The sequence below is a fragment of the Lolium rigidum genome, chromosome 6 (assembly GCF_022539505.1).
Source record: "Lolium rigidum isolate FL_2022 chromosome 6, APGP_CSIRO_Lrig_0.1, whole genome shotgun sequence".
In the NCBI taxonomy this organism is placed as follows: Eukaryota; Viridiplantae; Streptophyta; class Magnoliopsida; order Poales; family Poaceae; genus Lolium; species Lolium rigidum.
The window spans coordinates 150,211,871-150,239,595 of record NC_061513.1 but is presented as its reverse complement, the minus strand read 5'-3'; positions in this window follow the sequence as shown (position 1 = coordinate 150,239,595).

Below are 27,725 nucleotides of genomic sequence, written 5' to 3'. Positions count from 1 at the left end.
ATATCAGGACGCTATACTGGTATTTTGGTCCCCTCCTTTCCACGCGGACCAAAATGAAAAAGCGTGACCCGTTTGCTTCAAGCTACCGGAGATGCCCTAAATCAGGTGGTGAGTGGGATAACCTGTGAAGGGAGCAGCTTATTTTTTAAGCTAGCAAAAGAGATGGGCCTTAGGCTTAAGAAAACCGCATGATAGAAAACAGTACTCCCTCCGATCCGAAAAAAGAGTCGGAAAAGGAATTTTGCAAACACACACTCGAACTTTTTATTTCATCAACCCGCACTCCTCAATCAGTCAACGAGAACCAGGAAACCACCCCCGTCCGCATCAATAGAACTGTGAAGGAGGCCGCTCGGGGCACTCCTCCTTGCCCGCCTCTGGCCGGCCGCAAGGTCGCGAACACCCAGCGCGCCCCACCCCCTTCTTGGATCTCGACCTCCAAAGGGTGGCACGATGTCGCGGCGGGCAGTGGAATCGTCAGATCGAGGAGCGCCATGCATCAGAGGCCCCATCCCCTTAGGGTTTTGTCCGCCTCCGGTCGAGGAACACCATGGATTAGAGCTGGCGGGTGGTGTACGGCGGGCGGCAGGCGACATGGTTTCGTTTCGGCGGCCGGCGGCGGTGGGCGGCGACGGGCAAGCGTGGAGCTGGCCACCAGCGCCAAAGAGATCTGCGGGCCTTATTCGTGTCATGCCACCGATCAACGCAGCAGTTGCTTTGGCTGTTCTGATTTGATTAATTAGAAGGAGTAAACTGTAAAACGTGAGTATACTATGCTTCCGACAGTTTTTTCGGATCGGAGGGAGTAGTATTTTTTTTCTTCTTTTCAAAATAAGCTACTCAACTTTAGTTAGATATAAATATATAAAAATATCTGAATAAATTGTACGAACGTTTGGAGACGTACTTTAATGTGTATATACATTTATATTTAAACAAAACTTCACTTATTTTAAGGTGGAGGTGGTTTTTTTTTTCTTTCTGGAGAACGCTGTAGAGAGCGTGCAATGCCGATAGCTAGCATATGTGCATGCAGTACAGTAGCCTTATTAGTCTTAAAATAAATTGAACACTTGGATGCATGCGGTGCTTTAGCCTTTAAGCGCCTAGAATCCGTTCATTTTTAATATACTTACTAGTACGAGTACCAAATTTACAATTCGACTAGCTTCGATGTGTATCGTGAATGACTCAGCGGTGACTTTGCTCAAAGCCTCGAGCTATCTAGGAGAGTAGTAGTAGTAGTACGCTTGATCATGGTATACCAGTATAAATTTTTTGAAACGGGAAAAAAGGTTTGCCCCAATATATTACTCCCTCCATTCATAAAGAATATTATAGATTAGTCCAAATTTAAATGTATTTATACACTAAATAGTATCTATATACATTTAGCTTTAGGCAAATCAACAATCTTTTATGAACAGAGAGAACACTTTGACAAGAAAATCAAGAAGAAAACTATTGCGTACTCTCTCCTAGCTAGCATTCACCCAAACGCTTAAAGACGGTTTCCTCTTAATATTTTCGAAGATTTCATGCGGCGGCGCATGCTTGTTTTGGAAACACCCGCATGTTACACTCATTCCAAACTTTTCATATAGTTAGCAAAGTGAGGATATCAATAACCTTGCGGTTGGGATGGAACCATCATCGTGCTCCACTAATTCTTGATTAAGAGACCCATCCATTGGTTAGGGTGAACATCATGGTGCCCGTCAAATCTTGGATACATTGCCAAATACGTTTTGTGAATCGGGAGTTGACGAATAGATGGCAAACTGGCTTAGCATCTTGCTTGCATACATGACATGAATGATATTATCTTAGAGCATCTCCAGTCGCGTCCCCCCAAATGACGTTTGGGGGACGGCGGACAAGAAATAGAGAAAAACGCGTTTCAGTCGCGTCCCCCAAAGCTAAATAGCGCCCCATTTTATGTCCGGCGTCCCCGGTAGAGACTCTATGTATGGAGTCTCTACCGGGGACGCCGGACACAAAAATAGCGTCCGGACGCATGCATGCAGCCCCTACTCCCCACATGTCATTCTCTTTTCCCACACTTTCTCTCACCTACTTTTCTCACATGGGGTGGTCCCTTCTATTAAAATGCATGCATCCGGACGCTGTTTGAGGGATGCGGCTGGAAAGGGTCTCTTTTTTGTACAAATTTTTAGTCTCTTTTTGTCCGGCGCGGTCCTAAGCGTCCCCCAAATCATTTGTGCCGGACGTTTTTTGAGGGACGCGACTGGAGATGCTCTTAGGAGATTCCACGGCGGGGATATAGATCCTAAAAATCGCACATACTTGGCTGAGTATTGTCCATCCATGAGGCGTGAGCTCTTCCTGCAAATATCATTATCCATATTGTTTTGCAAACTAATCCAAAGCTCCATAAATTGGGTGAGATGCGCCAAAAGTAGCTAAGGCATGGACACAGCGTGGAACCTCCTACCATAGTTTTAGCACTTACTCGACGTCGACGAGATCAGCTACGGCCGCTTAATATACTCCAGTACTGTGAGTAGAAGTTGCTAGATGGATACGAGAAAGTTAGCTTGGTCCCTATCGTGCACGGGCATGGCACGCACGACCGGTGGTCTTTGTCAGGTCTCCATTCGCAAACTGAACATAAATCAGCTAGCTCCCGTGCACGTGAGCACGTTAACGTCCCGGTGCGCGCGTGCACGTATCCTTACACGTGGGGGTGATACGTGGGCAAAGATGCTGGGGATCGCAAGGCTAGACCGGGGCATGCACGCACGGCTCACATGGCAGGCAAGAGTATTTTTTTTTTGATGGTGCAGGCAAGAGTATACAGTATGCTGATTCAATAACGAATAATTAAAGAGGGCGCCTTCTCTTTAGATTTCACGCCTTTCTTTTTCTTGGCCATGTATGGCAAAGCTCCACGTACGTACGCCACGTTATATGCGGCCTGTCCGAATACCGCATTGCCGTACGAGAGGACACAATGATGAGAGACCAAGTGAAATATGCTTACAGCCCAAGCAATTAACATACCCAATTATTGCAAGTTGCAGCTCGCGCGCGACTGATATACTCTTAACTCTTTCAAATGTTTTAGCAGGAAAATTCAAAAAAAAAATGTTTTGGCAATCCACCAACAAAACACTCACAAACACGGATTTTAAATTGTGTACAAAAATGTCAACGTGTTACTTATCTTATGAAAAATGGATAACCATAACTTCTATAAGGGAAAGCGCCACTCATTTTCAATTATGATAGTCTATCTTCACATACAGCACATTTTCAAAATGGGAAGTGAGTCTAGCTCAACTGGTTGGGGGAGTGGATGTACAAACCCACTACCTGAGTTCAAATCCTCATGGATGCGAATTTAGGTTCCTATTTATACTTGAGGCCCAGACTAGACCTGGTACTCACGCAATTTATCTTGAGGACTATGCTTTAATCTTAACCAAGATTAAAAATCTTAGTACTCATGCCAAATGGCTATGTGCATCCCTGGTTGGTGCAGAGGTCGGGAAGTGAAACTCTCCCCATTTTAAAATGGTTTTCCAGCGGAGTTTTATCAAAATTTCTGGGATACGATTAAATCGGACCTTCTAGATTTGTTCAGTGACCTACATATTGGACAACTAGAATTATTCCGTCTAAATTTTGGTGAAGTAATCTTGTTACCGAAAATTAATGAGGCAGAAAGGATTCAACAATATAGACCTATTTGCCTCTTAAACGTAAGTTTCAAGATTTTCACGAAAGTGGCCACCATTAGACTTAATACGGTTGCGGATCATGTTGTCCAGCCATCACAGACAGCCTTTATGCAAGGAAGGAACATCCTTGATGGAGTGGCGGTCTTGCATGAGACGGTACATGAGATGCATTCTAAGAAATTACATGGGGTTATTTTAAAACTAGATTTTGAAAAGGCGTATGATAAAGTTAAGTGGTCTTTCCTACAGCGGACACTCAGGATGAAAGGTTTTTCTCCAGAGTGGCGCGCTCTAATAAATGATATTGTGTATGGAGGTAGTGTCGCAATCCGGGTTAATGATGACACCGGCCACTATTTCCAAACACGAAAAGGGTTACGCCAAGGGGATCCGTTATCACCGATGTTGTTTAACATTGTAGCAGATATGCTGGCTATACTCATAGAGCGGGCCAAGGCTGATGGCCAGATTGAAGGAGTGATTCCACATCTGGTTGATGGTGGTTTATCTATACTTCAATATGCCGACGATACAATTCTGTTTATGGATCATGATATTGAAAAAGCTCAAAATCTGAAATTAATTTTGGCGGCTTTTGAGCAGTTATCACGATTGAAAATCAATTTCCATAAAAGCGAATTGTTCTGTTTCGGTGATGCCCAAAACGATACGGCTCGTATACGGAGTTGTTTGGTTGCGGGCAAGGCCAATTTCCTATTCGTTATTTGGGTATTCCGATTCATTATCGGAGACTTACAATCGCGGAATGGAAATTAGTGGAAGAAAGATTACAAAAACGCCTTAGTAGTTGGAAAGTTAAATTGTTGTCCCTGGGAGAAAGATTGGTACTCATTAATTCAGTACTCACATATATGGTAATATATATGTTATCATTCTTCATCCTACCGAAAGGAATTCTGCATAAACTCGATTACTATCGATCCAGATTCTTTTGGCAAGGGGACAGCGAGAAAAAGAAATATCGACTGGTTAAGTTGAGTATAGTTTGTAGTCCCAAAGATCAAGGAGGGCTTGGAGTTCATGACCTGGAGGTCAAGAATTCAGCTCTTCTGGGTAAATGGCTGTTTAAGCTACTTTCTGAGGATGGGACTTGGCAAACTATTCTTCGGAAAAAGTATAGCGGTTCGAAGACATTATCCCAAGTGGTTTGGAAACCTGGGGATTCTCATTTCTCGGCTGGTCTTATGGCGACAAAAAATGTATTCTTTCGCCATGGTACTTTCTCAATCAGGAATGGAGCACAGATACGGTTCTGGAAAGATGCTTGGCTAGACAATGCACCCTTAAGTGAACAGTATCCTGCTCTGTATAGGATTGCTCGTCGCCAAGGTGATACCATTGCTACTGTAATGGCTACCTCACCTCCGAATGTGACGTTCAGACGGGTTTTACTTGGACAAAGACTTGTGGCATGGAATACCCTAATTCAACGGCTCGGAGATATTCATTTATCACTTGAACCAGACGAATTTAGATGGAACCTTCATGTAGATGGTACCTTTTCCGTAAAATCTTTCTACAATGCGATCCTTCTTTCTGACTTACCATTTGACAATAATAAGAAGATTTGGAAGATGAAGATACCATTAAAAATTAAAAAATTTGGATGGTATCTTCGTCGTGGGGTTATTCTCACCAAAGACAATCTTGTTAAGCGGAATTGGCATGGAAGTACACGGTGTGTTTTTTGTCATCAGGACGAAACAATCAAACACTTATTCTTCTAGTGCCAGTTCGTGAGATCTATATGGTCTGTCATCCAAGTAGCGTCTACCTTGTATCCTCCGACTAGTGTCGCCAATGTCTTTGGCAATTGGCTTCATGGTATAGATTCAAGGTTTAAGTTGCTTCTTAGGGTGGGGGCTCTAGCAGTTATCTGGACGCTTTGGCTATGTAGAAATGACAAGATCTTTAATGACAAAAATTGTTCTTTGTTGCAGGTCATCTACAGATGTACAGGTATTCTCCGTTCATGGTTACCTCTACAGCGAGTGGAGAACCGACATCTATGTACGGAGGTCTGTACACGGTTGGAGGCTACGGCGAGGGATACTTTTTCCCTACATGGGTGGCAGCATAGTCTACGGATAGATGCCCCACCTACACTTTAGGCGTTATATGATTCATCGTTCCGATATGTATCTCGCCTAGTTTTTATTATTTATCCTTTTGGACTTGAGACAACAAAACGGCTGTGTGCATCCTGGTTATGCAGAGGCTGGATGTAATTGCTTATTAAAGTAATAAAGCATCCTTTATCGAAAAAAAGATAATAACAATCATTACTAACAGGTACCCTTATCTGTGCATCCATTGCTTTTATACTTTTACAAGTCAAGCCTCCCTTCGAAAGAAAAACTGCGGAAAATAACCGACGGTTAACCATCAAAGAATCTACATTACAAAAAGAATCCAGCACCACATCTCCAACTCCTTTTTAGGGCACTAGCCTACTATGATCTATCAATAACAACGAGAAACGAATTTTTGAACAACATCTACTTGCCGACAATACCTAGCCCGCCAATGCAAACACCCAAACTAAGCAAGTCTTATACAGTTGTACCAAATAGTATTTCTTATTTCATCAATAATATGTATACATATCCAAAACTTCTATACATTTTTTGTGCCAGAGATCCAGCATAAGAAACTAAAATTTCATTTTACACATAATTACAGTACTTATCTACACCTTCTCCGATTGATTGATTCACACAGCACCACGAGACGATGAGGATCCTTCTAGTTTTATTAATGTATCAGTCCAATACAAATAAATAAATCCGAGATGAAGCAATGTCAAATAATCGAGGATGCACAATTTGAAGACGTGTGACCATCCGGGAAATTCTTCGTGAATACACACAAATGAGAACAAATTGCGCGGAACGAACATATGTTGAGTCTGTGCCAGTCGAAAGATCTTATTGAGCAGTCAAGGTAACTACCGCCGGGAGTGGCTGGGGTGTTACACTGCCTACTGCTAGCAACAAACAATTTCTACCCTAAGCTCGATCTAGCACTCGCTTAACAGGTGAGCTGCGCATCACAGTAATCAACGACAGGCGAGTAGCTAGTTGACCTAGGCGTAATTGATTTTGTTTTCTTTGATCAGTGTATTATTATGATATTATCACGGGATCGTTCGGGTCCTGTTACTGTTTCAGGATACCGCCGAATCAAGTTTTTCTCATATTTTTCCTCTTCTTTTCAGGGTGAGCAGCAAAGAATGGACGGTCCTGCGTGTGCGTCCATACAACGTCTAGCTAATTGTTGCGCTGTCCCCCAAACCGCTGTGCTTGCATTCCCTCCCGACTGGACTCAGTAAATTACTGTCTTACTGAATCCACGTTGAGTGGTTGGATGTAGGTTAGATCTTGCCGTACTCAGCTTCATTTGGGTGTTATATGGAGTTACTACCTGGCCCAATGCAAATTCAACTCCCTACCTTTTGTGTTTAGCTTAATATCTGCTTGTGCCATCAAAACAGATGGCAGCAGTACGGACTGGTTCTTCGTGGCATTGGGCTCTGATATTTCCATTTTGTATACAAACTGTAGAATGTCTGCAAGACGGAGGTTTTTGTTTTTGTTGCAAAAAAAGTCAAGTTCTGTTGGTATTATTTCTCTTAGCATGTGTCGTATGGCAATGCCACTAAGAACATCTCCAACACATGATGCAAAATATGGCACTAAGAAAGCAAGTTAGGGTACAACTTTTTGGTTTTACAACTTTTAAAACATCAAATTTTGGGCAACAATTTCAGATGATGTAAAATGGGGCACTTGTGCTATTTCAAATGATGTAGAATATGGCACCACACCTTGTGCCATATATTCACAATTGCAATCGTATGTGTGAAAATATCATGAAACTCACATCTAAATAATTATAAAACACAAATAAATCTAAATTAGTACTTAATATTACATCACACAAATAGTTCATCATTATTACACAAATATTTTATGATCAAGTTCCACACAAATCAACTCACAACATTCAAATTCCATCACATCCAACATGAAGATAGCGCCTTTGTTGGCCAAACAATGACCACCAGTCCTCGAGAAGATCCTTACGAAGATCATCATGGATATCAAAATCAGGAATCTCATCGTACAACTCAACGAAGCAGGTGATGCGGTCTTGCCTTCGGTGCGGCTGCACCTATTGGTCCATCAAGTCGTAGATGTCGTCGTCCAAATTTTGGACAGGCTCGTTCTCAATGATCATGGTACACATTCATGATGTATGAAAGCATTTTTTGGTCCCAAAACCTCGCCATTTAAAGCGATGTGGCACATCATCACCACCTCCCATCCTCTGCACACATCTCATTGTGGGCTGCAAGAACAAGAGGCGCCTGCACCACCACATGCAGGCAATGTTGCCCACCTAGGACGACCTAGAGGAGTTCCGAGGCTTAGCACGGCGATCCCTGAGTTTGCCAACCTCGCCCCAACAATGAACGATGAGACTACAAATTGGTGGAGCATTCTGGACTCTCGTAGCATCATCAAGCTCGACGGCGACAATCCCCCTCCATCGAAGGAAGTCTACGGCGGCCAAGGCTCCGCCACGGAGGAGTCGAGCAGCTTGTCCTCCTAGTGGGATCAGCGCCTCCAAAATGGACTTCTCCGCGTTTGGCCGCTACCACGGCTATTAGATTGGTTTTGATTTTTTAATTCTTGTTCAAACTTAGTAATAAATCCTAAAGTGCGAAAGAAATCAGCCAGGTTGTTTGCATTATTTTTTAAATATTTGGGTGTCGGTCTTGGGGAGCCGTTGTGGGCCACCGCACCCAAAATCGCCACATCAACTGCAGGCACTGTTATTGGACGCAGCCACGTGGTAGGGTGTGAGGGCATCTCTAGCTGCTGCCCTATCCATTTAAGAAACAAAAAGTGTTCGTTTGGGTCAGGACGCGGAAACTAAAAATGGTTGTTTAGTGTTCATTTGGGTTGGGTATCCTCAGCGGCCCGACACATTTTTGTTATGGTCTATCTGTTATAGATTAATCTCAACATTTTTTCAACCCAAAACACATAGGTACACAAAGTAATAACAAAAATAATGTTAAGTTCCTCATTACATCCAAATAAACAAATAGACGATAAAGTCCACATGTAATATTCCTTAGTACATCATAATTTCAAATAAATTTACATGGGACGACTCCTTATTCTGCTCATGTCCTACCAAATGTCCCACTGAGGCTCAATAATATCCGCTTGGAGGCTCAGTGCTCATATGAAGAAACTCCTCAGACATTGTTCCCTTGCGGCTCAACCAACTCACCCTAAATTACTATCCTTGGTCAAGGGGGCTATCATCACGTTCTTTCTCAACGATCATGTTGTGCATGATCACACAAGCAGTCATCACCTCATGCATGGTCTGAGCATACCATGTTCTACCATGGTGACGAACAATAGCCCACTAAGCTCTCCGCACATCAAAGTCCTACTCCACATCTTTTCTGCAAGCGTTTTACCTTTGGGTTAACCTTTTCGTTTTCTTTGTTGTAGGATTACAGACTGTCTTCACTAATCTAACCTGTAGGCTATGGCTTTACCCAAATTCTAACCGACCAGACCCAAACAAACATTTTTATTTCGTTTACATCGGGCCACTGAAGATGTTGTGATGCTCTTATCCAATGGATCCCTTCTCTTTTCTTCTATTCTCCATCCTCCAACTTACCATAAATATCATTTATACATTATAGCATGCGTATATCATTATATTCTACTTTCTCTCATTTGCATGGACGTGAGGGCATCTCCAGCGGACAGGTGGACCGGCCACGCATGCTCCAGCAAAGCGACCCAAACAGACCGACCCATCGGCCCATAAAATTTGGGGAACCAATGCGTCTGCATGGACAACATGCATGTCATTCTCGCGTTCCCGCTTGGAAGCGACCCGATGACAAAAGGCTGACCGACGGCTGTATCCATGGCCATCGAAGTGACCACTTCAACCGCCACATGCGCTGGCTCTTTCATCAATGTCGACAGTTTATGCTCCACACTAACATCCAATGTGTTGGCCTTTTTAAACGTGGCATTCGCGTCGTGGTCATCACCGAACTCCTCCCCCACCGCATCCTTGCCGTGTAGCTAGGATTCCTCGCCCCAAGACTGTTGGAGATATGCCCGAGAGACAATAATAAAGTGGTTATTATTGTGTTTATGATAAATGTTTACATCCTATTCTATAATTGTATTAACTTGAAAAATTAATACATGTGTGTTTTGTAAATAAACCGGAGTCCCTAGTAAGCCTATTGTTTAACTAGCTTGTTGATTAATTGATGATCACAATTTTCTGGTCATAAACATTGGATGTTATTAGTAACAAGATCATATCATTAGAACAATGATATGATGAACACACACCCATAGTAAACATAAAAATAAGATCAAGTCATTAAGTTTATTTTTATGTAGCTCTCAAATGCATAGTAACTCAATTCTTCAACCATGAGATCGTGTTAATCACTAACATCGGAGGAATACTTTGATAACATCAAATACCACTTCATAATTGGGTGGTTATAAAGGTGGCAGTAGGTATTCTAAAAGTGAGAGTTGAAGCTCATGGATCAAGAATAGGATTTGTCCATCCAAATGACGGAGAAATATACTCTGAGCCCTCTTGGTGACATGGCATCCAATTAGCTTGCAAGCATGTGACTAGATCACAAGGGATGTTGTATCACAGAACAAGTAAAGAGTACTTGTTAGTAACGAGATTGAATTAGGTATAGAGATACCGATGATCGAATCTCTGATAAGTAAAGTATCGTGTGACAAAGTGAATCAGTAACGAATGATTATGGTTCTTTCGATCACGAGATCATCGTTGAATGTGTAGGAGCCATTATGGATCTCCAGGTCCCGCTATTGGTTATTGATCGGAGAGGTATCTCGATCATGTCTGCATCGTTCACGAACCATAGGGTAACACACTTAAGGTTCAATGTTATTTAAGTAGATATTGAATATGAGATGGAGACTGAATGTTTTTTGGAGTCTCGGATTGGATCCAGGACCTCACGATGAGGTTCGGAATAGTCGAGAGAATAAGATTAATACAAGGGAAGTTACTTTCCGAGGTTGTAGAAAAGTTTCAGTGCTTGACCGAATTTTCTAGAAGGTTTTCAGAGGGCCACCGGTGGGCCCACACCCGGGAGGGGCTACATGGTCAGAGTGAATGCAGCCTGGTCTGTTAGGCTAGGCCCAGCAAGCCCTCAAATGGCTCAGTCGGCCAGCCCCTAAAAGGATATGATCAAATCTAGAGAGATAAGATGAATCCCACGATTTAGGGAGCAAACTTGGAAGGGGACGATTTCTCTCCCCTTCCCTACATGCTTCGGCCCTAAGGGTGGGGCAAAAGGGGGTAGCCTTTGCCGCACCCTCCCTCTATAAATAGAGGTGAGGGGGCAGGACGGCCACCCGACTCCGCCACCCTCTCTCCCTCCTTCTCCTACGCAGGCTTGGCGAAGCCTTGCATGAATTTTCCTCCACCACCACCACCACGCCGTCGTGCTGCTGGGTGATGGCGCGTGACTGGGCTTGATGGAGTGTTGATTCCTCCCCAGCGACGGCGCCAACAAAGTTGTTGCTTGTGACGGTAAAGCACACGTCCGTTGGGAACCCCAAGAGGAAGGTGTGATGCGTACAGCAGCGAGTTTTCCCTCAGTAAGAAACCAAGGTTATCGAACCAGTAGGAGATGAAGGCCACGTGAAGGTTGTTGGTGAAGGAGTGTAGTGCGGCGCAACACCGGGGATTCCGGCGCCAACGTGGAACCTGCACAACACAATCAAAGTACTTTGCCCCAACTTAACGAGTGAGGTTGTCAATCTCACCGGCTTGCTGAAAACAAAGGATTAAACGTATGGTGTGGAGAATGATGTTTGCTTGCAAAGAACAACGAGAGAACAATGATTGCGGTAGGTTGTATTTCAGATGTAAAAGAATGGACGGGGGTCCACAGTTCACTAGTGGTGTCTCTCCAATAAGATAAATAACATGTTGGGTGAACAAATTACGGTTGGGCAATTGACAAATAGAGAGGGCATAACAATGCACATACATATCATGATGACTACTATGAGATTTACTTAGGGCATTACGACAAAGAACATAGACCGCCATCCGGCATGCATCTATGGCTAAAAAGTCCACCTTCGGGTTAGCATCCGCACCCCTTCCGGTATTAAGTTGCAAACAACGGACAATTGCATTAAGTACCGTGCGTAATTTAAACAATACAAATATCCTTAGACAAAGCATTGATGTTTTATCCCTAGTGGCAACGACACATCCACAACCTTATAACTTTCGTCACTCGTCCCGCATTCAATGGAGGCATGAACCCACTATCTAGCATAAATACCCCCTCTTGGAGTTACAAGTATCAAATTGGCCGGAGCCTCTACTAGCAACGGAGAGCATGCAAGATCATAAACAACACATATATGATAGATCAATAATCAACTTGACATAGTATTCCATATTCATCGGATCCCAACAAACACAACATGTAGCATTACAAATAGATGATCTTGATCATGATAGGCAGCTCACAAGATCGAAACATGATGGCACAATAGGAGAAGACAACCATCTAGCTACTGCTATGGACCCATAGTCCAAGGATGAACTACTCACGCATCAGTCCGGAGGCGAGCATGGTGATGTAGAGCCCTCCGGTGATGATTCCCCTCTCCGGCAGGGTGCCGGAGGTGATCTTCAGAACCCCCCGAGATGGGGTTGACGGCGACGGCGACGGCGTCTCTGGAACTTTTCTCGTATTTTGGCTCTCGGTACTAGGGTTTTCCGATACGAAGGAATATATAGGCGAAGAAGCAGCATCGGGGGAGCCAGGGGGTGGGCTCCCCATACCTGGGCGCGCTAGGGGGCCTGGCCGCGCCGCCCTATGGGGTGGCCCCCTTGCTGGCCGCCTCCGACTCTTCTTTGGTGTTCTGGAATCCTCCGTGGAAAATAGGGCCGTGGGCTTTTGTTTCGTCCAATTCCGATAATATTTCTTGTGTAGGATTTCTGAAACCAAAAACAGCAGAAAATAGGAACTGGCGCTTCGGCATCTTGTTAATAGGTTAGTAACGGAAAATGCATCAAAATGATATAAAGTATGAATAAAACATGTAGGTATTGTCATAAAACTAGCATGGAACATAAGAAATTATAGATACGTTGGAGACGTATCAAGCATCCCCAAGTTTAATTCCTACTCGCCCTCGAGTAGGTAAACGATAAAAAGAATAATTTCTGAAGTGACATGCTACCAACATAATCTTGATCAACACTATTGTAAAGCATATGAGATGAATGAAGTGACTCAAAGGAATGGTCTATAGTTTGCTAACAAATAGATAATGACTAAACAACTGAATCATATAGCAAAAACTTTTCATGAATAGTACTTTCAAGACAAGCATCAAAAAGTCTTGCATAAGAGTTAACTCGGAAAGCAATAGATTTTTAATAGAAGGTTTTGAAGCAACACAAAGGAAGATTTAAGTTTCAGCAGTTGCTTTCAACTTTCAACATGTATATCGCATGGATAATTGTCAACACAAAGTAATATGATGAGTGCAATAAGTAAGCATGTAAGAATCAATGCACACAGTTGACACAAGTGTTTGCTTCTAAGATAGAAAGAAGTAGGTAAACTGACTCAACATAAAGTAAAAGAAAGGCCCTTTGCAGAGGGAAGCAGGGATTAAATCATGTGCTAGAGATTTTCAAGTTTTGAAATCATATAGAGAGCATAAAAGTAAAGTTTTGAGAGGTGTTTGTTGTTGTCAACGAATAGTAGTGGGCACTCTAACCCCCTTGTCAAACAGACTTTCAAAGAGCGGCTCCCATGAAGAACGTTATCTCTACCAGCAAGGTAGATCATCCCTCTTCTCTTTTGTTTACACATGTACTTTAGTTTTATTTATGGATGACACTCCTCCCAACCTTTTTCTTTCACAAGCCATGGCTAACCGAATCCTCGGGTGCCTTCCAACATTTCACATACCATGGAGGAGTGTCTATTTGCAAAATTAATTTGCTTACTGATGAATCAGGGCAAAACATGTGAAGAGAATTATTAATGAAAGTTAATTAATTGGGGATGGGAACCCCGTTGCCAGCTCTTTTTGCAAAATTATTGGATAATCGGATGTGCCACTAGTCCATTGGTGAAAGTCTGCCCAACAAGATTGAAAGATAGAACAACACATACTTCCTCATGAGCTATAAAACATTGACACAAATAAGAGATAATAACTTTTGAATTGTTTAAAGGTAGCACAAGAAGTATTTACTTCGAATGGCAGAAAAATACCATATAGTAGGTAGTTATGGTGGACACACATGGCATAGGTTTTGGCTCAAGGTTTTGGATGCACGAGAAGCATTCCCTCTCAGTACAAGGTTTTGGCTAGCAAGGTTGTTTGAAGCAAAAACAAGTATGAACCGGTACAGTAAAACTTACATAAGAACATATTGCAAGCATTATAAGACTCTACACTGTCTTCCTTGTTGCTCAAACACTTTTACCAGAAAATATCTAGACCTTAGAGAGACCAATCATGCAAACCAAATTTCAACAAGCTCTACGGTAGTTCTCCACTAATAGGTTTAAACTACATGATGCAAGAGCTTAAACATGATACTTGAGAGCTCAAAACAATTGCCAAGTATCAAATTATTCAAGACAATATACCAATTACCACATGAAGCATTTTCTGTTTCCAACCAAATAGCAATAAATGCAGCGGCCTTCAGCTTTCGCCATGAACATTAAAAGTAAAACGAAGAACACAAGTGTTCAAATGAAAAAGCGGAGCGTGTCTCTCTCCCACACAAGCATGTTAGGATCCGATTTATTCAGGGAATGAAAATAACAAAACGAAAATAACATCACACAGACGCTCCAAGTAAAGCACATAAGATGTGACGGAATTAAAATATAGTTTCACTAGAGGTGACCTGATAAGTTATTGATGAAGAAGGGGATGCCTTGGGCATCCCCAAGCTTATATGCTTGAGTCTTCTTGAAATATGCAGGGATGAACCACGGGGGCATCCCCAAGCTTAGACTTTTCACTCTTCTTGATCATATTATATCATCCTCCTCTCTTGATCCTTGAAAACTTCCTTCACACTAAACTCAAAACAATCTCATTAGAGGGTTAGTGCATAATCAAAAATTCACATGTTCAGCAAGGACACAATCATTCCCAACACTTCTGGACATTACCCAAGGTTAGTGAAATTTAATGGAGCAAAGAAACCCGCTCAAACACAGTAAAAGAGGCAATGCGAAATAAAAGGCAGAATCTGTCAAAACAGAACAGTCCGTAAAGACGTTTTTTTCGAGGCACTTAACATGCTCAGATGAAAAAGCTCAAATTGAATGAAAGTTGCGTACATATCTGAGGATTACTCACGATTTTTTTTCAAGATTTTACGATGTTCCTACAGAGAGAACAACTCAAATTCGTGACAGCTAAAAATATGTTTCTGCGCAGAAATCCAAATCTAGTATCAACTTTCTATCAAAGACTTTACTTGGCACAACAATGCAATAAAGTAAAGATACAAAGGTATTGCTACAGTAGTAACAAGCACCTTGACTCAAATATAAAATAAAAATTGCAGAAATAAAATAATGGGTTGTCTCCCCTAAGCGCTTTTCTTTAACGCCTTTCAGCTAGGCGCAAAAAGTGGAAATCAAGTGACATCAAGAGAAGAAGCATTAACATCATAATTTGTTCTAATAATAGAATCAAAAGGCAACTTTATTCTATTTCTAGGGAAGTGTTCCATACCTTTCTTACGAGGGAATTGATATTTAATATTTCCTTCTTTCATATCAATAATAGCACCAACGGTTCGAAGAATGGGTCTTCCCAAAATAATAGGACAAGATGCATTGCATTCAATATCCAAAATAACAAAATCAACGGGGACAAGGTTATTGTTAACCGTAATGTGAATATTTTCAACCCTCCCCAAAGGTTTCTTTATAGAATTATCAGCAAGATTAACATCCAAATAACAATATTTCAAAGGTGGCAAGTCAAGCATATCATAATGTTTCTTAGGCATAACAGAAATACTTGTACCAAGATCACATAAAGCATTACAATCAAAATAATTGACCTTCATTTTAATGATGGGCTCCCAACCATCTTCCAACTTCCTAGGGATAGAAACTTCAAGTTTTAATTCCTCTTCTCTAGCTTTAATGAGAGAATTTGTAATATGTTTTGTAAAGGCCAAGTTTATAGCACTAGCATTAGGACTTCTAGCAAGTTTTTGCAAGAACTTAATAACTTCAGAAATATGACAATTATCAAAATCAAAACCATTATGATCTAAAGCAATGGGACCATTGTCCCCAATACTACGAAAAATTTCAGCACTTTTATCACAAACAGTTTCAGCAGTTTCAGGCAATTTTGCATGCTTTGTAGTAGAAGTAGAAACATTGCCAACACCAATTATTTTACCATTGATAGTAGGAGGTTTAACAACATGTGAAGCATCAACATTACTAGTGGTGGTAATAGTCCAAACTTTAGCTACATTATTCTCTTTAGCAAGTTTTTCTTCTCTTTCCCACATAGCATGCAATTCAGCCATCATTCTAATATTATCATTAATTTGAACTTGGATAGCGTTTGATGTAGTAAGAATTTTGTTATCATTATCCTCAGGTTTAGCAGCCATTTTATTAATTAAAGAAGCTTGTGACTCAGACATGTATGAAATTCGGTTTTCAGCATTTGAAAGCTTAGTTTGCAAACCAGAAATTTCCATATTCAAATTCTCAAGTTGATTCCCTATATTTTTCAACAAGGCATATTGTTCATTCATAGTTTTAGTAAACAATTGATTTTGCTCATACTATGATTGCATAAAGCTCTTAGTAGCTCTTTCAATTTCCAGCATCTTTTCCTCACTAGGCAAAACAGATCTACCATAAGAATTACCACTATTAGAAGGATATGGCCTATAGTTGTTGTTACCAAAATTATTCCTATAAGCATTGTTGTTGAAATTATTATTTTTAATGAAGTTCACATCAACATGCTCTTCTCGAGCAACCAATGAAGCTAAAGGAACATTATTAGGATCAACATGAGATCTACCATTAACAAGCATAGACATAATAACATCAATCTTATCACTCAAGGAGGAGGTTTATTCAACAGAATTTACCTTCTTACCTTGATGAGTCCTTTCAGTGTGCCATTCAGAGTAGTTGATCATCATATCATCAAGAAGCTTTGTTGCAGCACCCAAAGTGATGGACATAAAAGTACCTCCAGCAGCTGAATCCAATAGGTTCCTTGAAGAAAAATTTAATCCTGCATAAAAGGTTTGGATGATCATCCAAGTAGTTAGTCCATGGGTGGGGCAATTCTTTACCAAAGATTACATTCTCTCCCATGCTTGGGTAACATGTTCATTATCCAGTTGCTTAAAATTCATAATGCTACTTCTCAAAGATATAATTTTAGCAGGAGGATAATATCTTCCAATGAAAGCATCTTTACATTTAGTCCATGAATCAATACTATTTTTAGGCAAAGATAGCAACCAATCCTTAGCTCTTTCTCTCAAGGAGAAAGGAAACAATTTCAGTTTTATAATATCCCCATCTACATCCTTATACTTTTGCATTTCACAAAGTTCAACACAATTATTAAGATGGGCAGCAGCATCATCAGTACTAACACCAGAAAATTGCTCTCTCATAACAAGATTTAGTAAAGCGAGGTTTAATTTCATAAAATTCTGCTTGTAGAAGCGAGTGGAGCAATAGGAGTGCATATGAAATCATTATTATTGGTGCTAGTGAAGTCACACAACTTAGTGTTCTCAGGAGTATTCATTTTAACAATAATAAAAATAAGTAAAGCAAACCGAATTAAATAAAGTAAAACAAGTAACTAATTTTTTTGTGTTTTTGATATAGAGTAAGCAAACAAGACAGAAAATAAAATAAAGCAAGACAATAAACAAAGTAAAGAGATTGGGTGTGAGAGACTCCCCTTGCAGCGTGTCTTGATCTCCCCGGCAACGGCGCCAGAAAAGTGTTTGATGGCGCGTGACTGGGCTTGATGGAGTGTTGATTCCTCCCCAGCGACGGCGCCAACAAAGTTGCTGCTTGTGACGGTAAAGCACACGTCCGTTGGGAACCCCAAGAGGAAGGTGTGATGCGTACAACAGCGAGTTTTCCCTCAGTAAGAAACCAAGGTTATCGAACCAGTAGGAGATGAAGGCCACGTGAAGGATGTTGGTGAAGGAGTGTAGTGTGGCGCAACACCAGGGATTCCGGCGCCAACGTGGAACCTGCACAACACAATCAAAGTACTTTGCCCCAACTTAACAGTGAGGTTGTCAATCTCACCGACTTGCTGAAAACAAAGGATTAAACGTATGGTGTGGAGAATGATGTTTGCTTGCAAAGAACAACAGAGAACAATGATTGCAGTAGGTTGTATTTCGGATGTAAAAGAATGGACCGGGGTCCACAGTTCACTAGTGGTGTCTCTCCAATAAGATAAATAACATGTTGGGTGAACAAATTACAGTTGGGCAATTGACAAATAGAGAGGGCATAACAATGCACATACATATCATGATGACTACTATGAGATTTACTTAGGGCATTACGACAAAGAACATAGACCACCATCCAGCATGCATCTATGCCTAAAAGTCCACCTTCGGGTTAGCATCCGCACCCCTTCCGAGTATTAAGTTGCAAACAACGAGACAATTGCATTAAGTACTGTGCGTAATTTAAACAATACAAATATCCTTAGACAAAGTATTGATGTTTTATCCCTAGTGGCAACAGCACATCCACAACCTTAGAACTTTTCATCACTTGTCCCGCATTCAATGGAGGCATGAACCCACTATCTAGCATAAATACCCCCTCTTGGAGTTACAAGTATCAACTTGGCCGGATGATGTCTACGGGTGCTTCTATTCTTGTAGACGGTGTTGGGCCTCCAAGAGCAGAGGTTTGTAGAACAGCAGCAAGTTTCCCTTAAGTGGATCACCCAAGGTTTATCGAACTCGGGGAGGAAGAGGTCAAAGATATCCCTCTCATGCAACCACTGCAACCACAAAGCAAGAAGTCTCTTGTGTCCCCAACACACCTAATAGGTGTACTAGTTCGACGAAGAGATAGTGAAATACAGGTGGTATGAATAAGTAGTAGCAACGACACCAGAAAAGTGCTTTGCCCGGGGCGAGTAAACAAGCGATGAGTAACGCAGCAGTAGTAACGCAAGTAAAACGAGTAAACAAGCAGCGATAGCGATATTTAGGAACAAGGCCTAGGGATTAGACTTTCACTAGTGGACACTCTCAACTTTGATCACATAACGGAATAGATAAATGCATACTCTACACTCTTTTGTTGGATGATGAACACATTGCGTAGGATTACACGAACCCTCAATGCCGGAGTTAACAAGCTCCACAATTCAATGTTCATATTTAAATAACCTTAGAGTGCAAGAAAGATCAACACGACTAAACCAAGTACTAACATAGCATGCACACTGTCACCTTCACGCCACGTAGGAGGAATAGATCACATCAATACTATCATAGCAATGGTTAACTTCGCAATCTACAAGAGATCATGATCATAGCATATGCCAAGTACTAACACGGATGCACACACTGTCACCATTACACCATGCAGGAGGAATAAAACTACTTTAATAACACATCACTAGAGTAGCACATAGATAAATTGTGATACAAAACACATTGCAATCATAAAGAGATATAAATAAGCACTTCACTACGCCATTCATAACGGTGAGTAAGTATTCGTGAAATATAGCCTAAGAGACCCACACGGTGCACACACTTGTCACCTTTACACACGTGGGACAAGGAGTCTCCGGAGATCACATAAGTAAAACTCACTTGACTAGCACAATGACATCTAGATTACAAGCATCATCATATGAATCTCAATCATGTAAGGCAGCTCATGAGATTATTGTATTGAAGCACATAGGAGAGAGATGAACCACATAGCTACCGGTACAGCCCCGAGCCTCGATGGAGAACTACTCCCTCCTCATGGGACCAGCGGCGGTGATGAAGATGGCGGTGGAGATGGCAGCGGTGTCGATGGAGAAGCCTTCGGGGGCACTTCCCCGCTCCGGCAGGGTGCCGGAACGAGACTCCTGTCCCCCGGATCTTGGCTTCGCGATGGCGGCGGCTCCGGAAGGTTTTCCGTATCGTGGTTCTTCGCATCGGGGTTTTCTCGACGGAGGCTTTAAATAGGCGGAAGGGCAGCGTCGGAGGGTCGAAGAGGCGGCGGCACCATAGGCCGGCGCGGCCAGGGGCCCGAGCCGCGCCACCCTATCATCCGGGACCCACGGGGCCCCCTCCGGCGGCTCTCGGGTGTTCCGGATGCTTCCGGTGAAAATAGGAACTTGGGTCTTGATTTCGTCCGATTCGAGAATATTTCGTTACTAGGATTTCGAAACCAAAAACAGCGAGAACAACGAAGCGGCACTTCGGCATCATGTTAATAGGTTAGTTCCAGAAAATGCACGAATATGACATAAAGTGTGCATAAAACATGTAGGTATCATCAATAATATGGCATAGAACATAAGAAATTATCGATACGTCGGAGACGTATCAAGCATGCCCAAGCTTAGTTCTGCTCGTCCCGAGCAGGTAAAACGATAACAAAGATAATTTCTGAAGTGATATGCCATCATAACCTTGATCATACTCTTTGTAAACATATGTAGTGAATGCAGCGATCAAAACAATGGTAATGACATGAGTAAACAAGTGAATCATAAAGCAAAGACTTTTCATGAATAGTACTTCAAGACAAGTATTAATAAGTCTTGCATAAGAGTTAACTCATAAAGCAATAAATCAAAGTAAAGGCATTGAAGCAACACAAAGGAAGATTAAGTTTCAGCGGTTGGTTTCAACTTGTAACATGTATATCTCATGGATAATTGTCAACATAGAGTAATATAACAAGTACAATATGCAAGTATGTAGGAATCAATGCACAGTTCACACAAGTGTTTGCTTCTTGAGGTGGAGAGAGATAGGTGAACTGACTCAACATAAAAGTAAAAGAGAATGGTCCTTCAAAGAGGAAAGCATCGATTGCTATATTTGTGCTAGAGCTTTTATTTTGAAAACATGAAACAATTTTGTCAACGGTAGTAATAAAGCATATGAGTTATGTACATTATATCTTACAAGTTGCAAGCCTCATGCATAGTATACTAATAGTGCCCGCACCTTGTCCTAATTAGCTTGGACTACCGGATCTTTGCAATGCTCATGTTTTAACCAAGTGTCACAATGGGGTACCTCCATGCCGCCTGTACAAAGGTCTAAGGAGAAAGCTCGCATTTTGGATTTCTCGCTTTTGATTATTCTCAACTTAGACATCCATACCGGGACAACATGGACAACAGATAATGGACTCCTCTTTAATGCATAAGCATGTGGCAACAATTATTATTCTCATATGAGATTGAGGATATGTGTCCAAGATCGAAACTTCCACCATGATTCATGGCTTTAGTTAGCGGCCCAATGTTCTTCTCTAACAATATGCATGCTCCAACCATTAAGGTGGTAGATCTCTCTTACTTCAGACAAGACGGACATGCATAGCAACTCACATGATATTCAACAAGGAATAGTTGATGGCGTCCCCAGAAACATGGTTATCGCTCAACAAGCAACTTAATAAGAGATAAAGTGCATAAGTACATATTCAATACCACAATAGTTTTTAAGCTATTTGTCCCATGAGCTATATATTGCAAAGGTGAATTATGGAATTTTAAAGGTAGCACTCAAGCAATTTACTTTAGAATGGCGGATAAATACCATGTAGTAGGTAGGTATGGTGGACACAAATGGCATAGTGGTTGGCTCAAGGATTATGGATGCATGAGAAGTATTCCCTCTCGATACAAGGTTTAGGCTAGCAAGGTTATTTGAAACAAACACAAGGATGAACGGTGCAACAAAACTCACATAAAAGACATATTGTAAACATTATAAGACTCTACACCGTCTTCCTTGTTGTTCAAAACTCAATACTAGATATTATCTAGACTCTAGAGAAACCAAATATGCAAACCAAATTAGCAAGCTCTAAGTGTTTCTTCATTAATGGGTGCAAAGTATATGATGCAAGAGCTTAAACATGAGCACAACAATTGCCAAGTATCAAATTATCCAAGACATTTTAGAGTTACTACATGTAGTATTTTCCAATTCCAACCATATAACAATTTAACGAAGAAGAAACTTCGCCATGAATACTATGAGTAGAGCCTAAGGACATACTTGTCCATATGCTACAGCGGAGCGTGTCTCTCTCCCATAAAGTGAATGCTAGGATCCATTTTATTCAAGCAAAACAAAAACAAAAACAAACCGACGCTCCAAGCAAAGTGCATAAGATGTGACGGAATAAAAATATAGTTTCAGGGGAGGAACCCGATAATGTTGTCGATGAAGAAGGGGATGCCTTGGGCATCCCCAAGCTTAGACGCTTGAGTCTTCTTATAATATGCAGGGGTGAACCACCGGGGCATCCCCAAGCTTAGAGCTTTCACTCTCCTTGATCATATTGCATCATACTCCTCTCTTGACCCTTGAAAACTTCCTCCACACCAAACTCGAAACAACTCATTAGAGGGTTAGTGCACAATAAAAATTAACATGTTCAGAGGTGACACAATCATTCTTAACACTTCGGACATTGCATAAAGCTACTTGGACATTAATGGATCAAAGAAATTCATCCAACATAGCAAAAGAGGCAATGCGAAATAAAAGGCAGAATCTGTCAAAACAGAACAGTCCGTAAAGATGGATTTTATTAGGGCACCAGACTTGCTCAAATGAAAATTCCCAAATTGAATGAAAGTTTCGTACATATCTGAGGATCATGCACGTAAATTGGCTTAATTTTCTGAGCTACCTACAGGGAGGTAGACCCAGATTCGTGACAGCAAAGAAATCTGGAACTGCGCGGTAATCCAAATCTAGTATCAACCTTTCTATCAACGACTTTACTTGGCACAACAAAACACAAAACTAAGATAAGGAGAGGTTGCTACAGTAGTAAACAACTTCCAAGACACAAATATAAAACAAAGTACTGTAGCAAAATAACACATGGGTTATCTTCCAAGAAGTTCTTTCTTTATAGCCATTAAGATGGGCTCAGCAGTTTTAATGATGCACTCGCAAGAAATAGTAGTTGAAGCAAAAGAGAGCATCAAGAGGCAAATTCAAAACACATTTAAGTCTAACATGCTTCCTATGCATAGGAATCTTGTAAATAAACAAGTTCATGAAGAGCAAAGTAACAAGCATAGGAAGATAAAACAAGTGTAGCTTCAAAAATTTCAGCACATAGAGAGGCATTTTAGTAACATGAAAATTTCTACAACCATATTTTCCTCTCTCATAATAACTTTCAGTAGCAACATGAGCAAACTCAACAATATAACTATCACATAAAGCATTCTTATCATGAGTCTCATGCATAAAATTATTATTCTCCACATAAGCATAATCAATTTTATTAGTTGTAGTGGGAGCAATTTCAACAAAGTAGCTATCATTATTATTCTCATCAAGTGTAGGAGGCATAGTATAATCACAATAAAATTTACTCTCCATAGTAGGTTGTACCAAAAGACCACTATTATAATCATCATAAATAGGAGGCAAAGTATCATCAAAGAAAATTTTCTCCTCAATGCTTGGGGGACTAAAAAGATCATGAAAACCAGCTTCCCCAAGCTTAGAACTTTCTATATCATTATCAACAATGGTGTTCAAAGCGTTCATACTAATATTACTACCAAGCATGCAAATAAGATTTCATAGGTTTTTTAATTTTCGCATCAAACAATCCATGTTTTAAATCGGAAATAGAATAAGAAGCTCATTGTTGTCCATTATGACAAACTAGTGTAAACAAGAAACAAAAAGATGAAATTGCAGGATCTAAAGGAAATAGCTTCGAGCACAAACACAATGGCGCCGTGAAAAGTACTGTTACACGGAACCGGAGTATGAGTGCCTTTTTACCTTTCCTCCCCGGCAACGGCGCCGTGAAAAGTGCTTGATGTCTACGGGTGCTTCTATTCTTGTAGACGGTGTTGGGCCTCCAAGAGCGGAGGTTTGTAGAACAGCAGCAAGTTTCCCTTAAGTGGATCACCCAAGGTTTATCGAACTCGGGGAGGAAGAGGTCAAAGATATCCCTCTCATGCAACCCTGCAACCACAAAGCAAGAAGTCTCTTGTGTCCCCAACACACCTAATAGGTGTACTAGTTCGGCGAAGAGATAGTGAAATACAGGTGGTATGAATAAGTAGTAGCAACGGCACCGGAAAAGTGCTTTGCCCGGGCGATAAACAAGCAAGTAGTAACGCAAGCGAGTAGTAACGCAAGTAAAACGATAAACAAGCAAGCGATAGCGATATTTAGGAACAAGGCCTATGGATTAGACTTTCACTAGTGGACACTCTCAACTTTGATCACATAACGGAATAGATAAATGCATACTCTACACTCTTTTGTTGGATGATGAACACATTGCGTAGGATTACACGAACCCTCAATGCCGGAGTTAACAAGCTCCACAATTCAATGTTCATATTTAAATAACCTTAGAGTGCAAGAAAGATCAACACGACTAAACCAAGTACTAACATAGCATGCACACTGTCACCTTCACGCCACGTAGGAGGAATAGATCACATCAATACTATCATAGCAATGGTTAACTTCACAATCTACAAGAGATCATGATCATAGCATATGCCAAGTACTAACACGGATGCACACACTGTCACCATTACACCGTGCAGGAGGAATAAAACTACTTCAATAACACATCACTAGAGTAGCACATAGATAAATTGTGATACAAAACACATTGCAATCATAAAGAGATATAAATAAGCACTTCACTACGCCATTCATAACAGTGAGTAAGTATTCCGTGAAATATAGCCTAAGAGACCCACACGGTGCACACACTCGTCACCTTTACACACGTGGGACAAGGAGTCTCCGGAGATCACATAAGTAAAACTCACTTGACTAGCACAATGACATCTAGATTACAAGCATCATCATATGAATCTCAATCATGTAAGGCAGCTCATGAGATTATTGTATTGAAGCACATAGGAGAGAGATGAACCACATAGCTACCGGTACAGCCCCGAGCCTCGATGGAGAACTACTCCCTCCTCATGGGACCAGCAGCGGTGATGAAGATGGCGGTGGAGATGGCAGCGGTGTCGATGGAGAAGCCTTCCGGGGGCACTTCCCCGCTCCGGCAGGGTGCCGGAACAGAGACTCCTGTCCCCCGGATCTTGGCTTCGCGATGGCGGCGGCTCCGGAAGGTTTTCCGTATCGTGGTTCTTCGCATCGGGGTTTTCTCGACGGAGGCTTTAAATAGGCGGAAGGGCAGCGTCGGAGGGTCGAAGAGGCGGCGGCACCATAGGCCGGCGCGGCCGGGGCCCGGGCCGCGCCACCCTATCATCCGGGGCCCACGGGGCCCCCTCCGCGGCTCTCGGGTGTTCGGATGCTTCCGGTGAAAATAGGAACTTGGGTCTTGATTTCGTCCGATTCCGAGAATATTTCGTTACTAGGATTTCCGAAACCAAAAACAGCGAAAAACAGAAGCGGCACTTCGGCATCATGTTAATAGGTTAGTTCCAGAAAATGCACGAATATGACATAAAGTGTGCATAAAACATGTAGGTATCATCAATAATATGGCATAGAACATAAGAAATTATCGATACATCGGAGACGTATCACCAGAGCCTCTACTAGCAACGAAGAGCATGCAAGATCATAAACAACACATATATGATAGATCAATAATCAACTTGACATAGTATTCCATATTCATCGGATCCAAACAAACACAACATGTAGCATTACAAATAGATGATCTTGATCATGATAGGCAGCTCACAAGATCTAAACATGATGGCACAATAGGAGAAGACAACCATCTAGCTACTGCTATGGACCCATAGTCCAAGGATGAACTACTCACTCATCAGTCCGGAGGCGGGCATGGTGATGTAGAGCCCTCCGGTGATGATTCCCCTCTCCGGCAGGGTGCCGGAGGAGATCTTCTGAACCCCCGAGATGGGGTTGACGGCGGCGGCGTCTCTGGAACTTTTCTCGTATTTTGGCTCTCGGTACTAGGGTTTTCCGATACGAAGGAATATATAGGCGAAGAAGCAGCGTCGGGGGAGCCAGGGGGTGGGCTCCCCATACATGGGCGCGCCAGGGGGCCTGGCCGCGCCGCCCTATGGGGTGGCCCCCCTGCTGGCCGCCTCCGACTCTTCTTCGATGTTCTGGAACCCTCCATGGAAAATAGGGCCGTGGGCTTTTGTTTTGTCCAATTCCGAGAATATTTCCTGTGTAGGATTTCTGAAACCAAAAACAGCAGAAAACAGGAACTGGCGCTTTGGCATCTTGTTAATAGGTTAGTACCGGAAAATGCATCAAAATGATATAAAGTATGAATAAAACATGTAGGTATTGTCATAAAACTAGCATGGAACATAAGAAATTATAGATACGTTGGAGACGTATCACTGGGATTCTGAGGAGGATCTACTACATCCATTGCCCGGTGGAACGGGGAGAGGACGTCTTCATCGACATCGTACGTGTGACCGAGTATGGAGGTGCTGCCCGCTTGCAGCGCCGGAAGGACTTCACCGCGAACTTGAGTTCGGCAAGTGTACGACTACGTCATCCATGAGATCCGATCTCGTTACTACTTTGGATCTTCAAGGGTAATGTTCTCTTCTATCTCATTTCTCCAATCTATTAGATTAGATCTTGTTTTTTTCCTAGATTGAATCTTGGTTTTGTTCGTTCTTGCGATAGATTTTTTGCTTTCTATGCTACGAACCCATCAAAGACCACCACATACTCTATGTTCGGCCGCAATGGCCGCACGACGCGTACACCTTCGCCTCCGCCTGCCAAGCCGGAGCTGGAGCGAAGGTGGAGCCCGTCAGACATTTTCAACGCAGGCCTCAGCGAGGCCGACATAGCGGAGTATGTCCTCCAGGACACGCAGTCTGAGATCAATTTGGAACACGAAGCGTCCGACGAGGAGGATGATCCAGTGGCCGATCCGCAGCAGGCGGCGATACTAGAGTCTTTCCGGCTGGCACACTAGAGAAGGCTGACCAGCAACTCGTCAACGCGTCATGGCAGTCTCCCGCGAGCGGTTACCTACCGAGGAGGCTGGGCGGCTCTTCAGGGAGGATGCGCGACAGAGGATCCTTAGGCTAAACGCTCGGATCCAAGCCGAGGAAACCTGCCGTGAAGATGAGTATCTCGCCATGAACATCGAGTTCACGATCAGGTTGGTTAGCGATGATCTGGTGAGCCGCCTCTGCCCAGGCCTCATCGTCGACCGCCCGTTACCGATACGGGTGGGAGAGTATGCCTCGGGCGAAGAACCGCGGCAAAGCTGGGCCGTCGTTTCCGCCGACCGACGGCGAGTAGGGTTATTTGTATTTTAAATTCAGTTGTAGTTTATTCAAACGTGGTATAGCAAAATTTGAATAAAAATCTCAAGTTGTGTTGTCCTTTTAATTTTTTTTAATGCAGAATGGATTGTCTCGCTAGAAACGTTGGTCTGGCTGGCCGGACCGTTGCCCAATGAAATAATCAGACCATTTAGATCGCGGGTTTGGTTCACCGTGCTACGAGGATAGCGGGCTTTCTCCTTTTTTTTCGCTTCCTTCTTCGCCGTCATCGCCTTCTCAGCTGCCTCCTGATACGTCTCAAACGTATCTATAATTTCTTATGTTCCATGCTAGTTTTATGACAATACTCACATGTTTTATATACACTTTA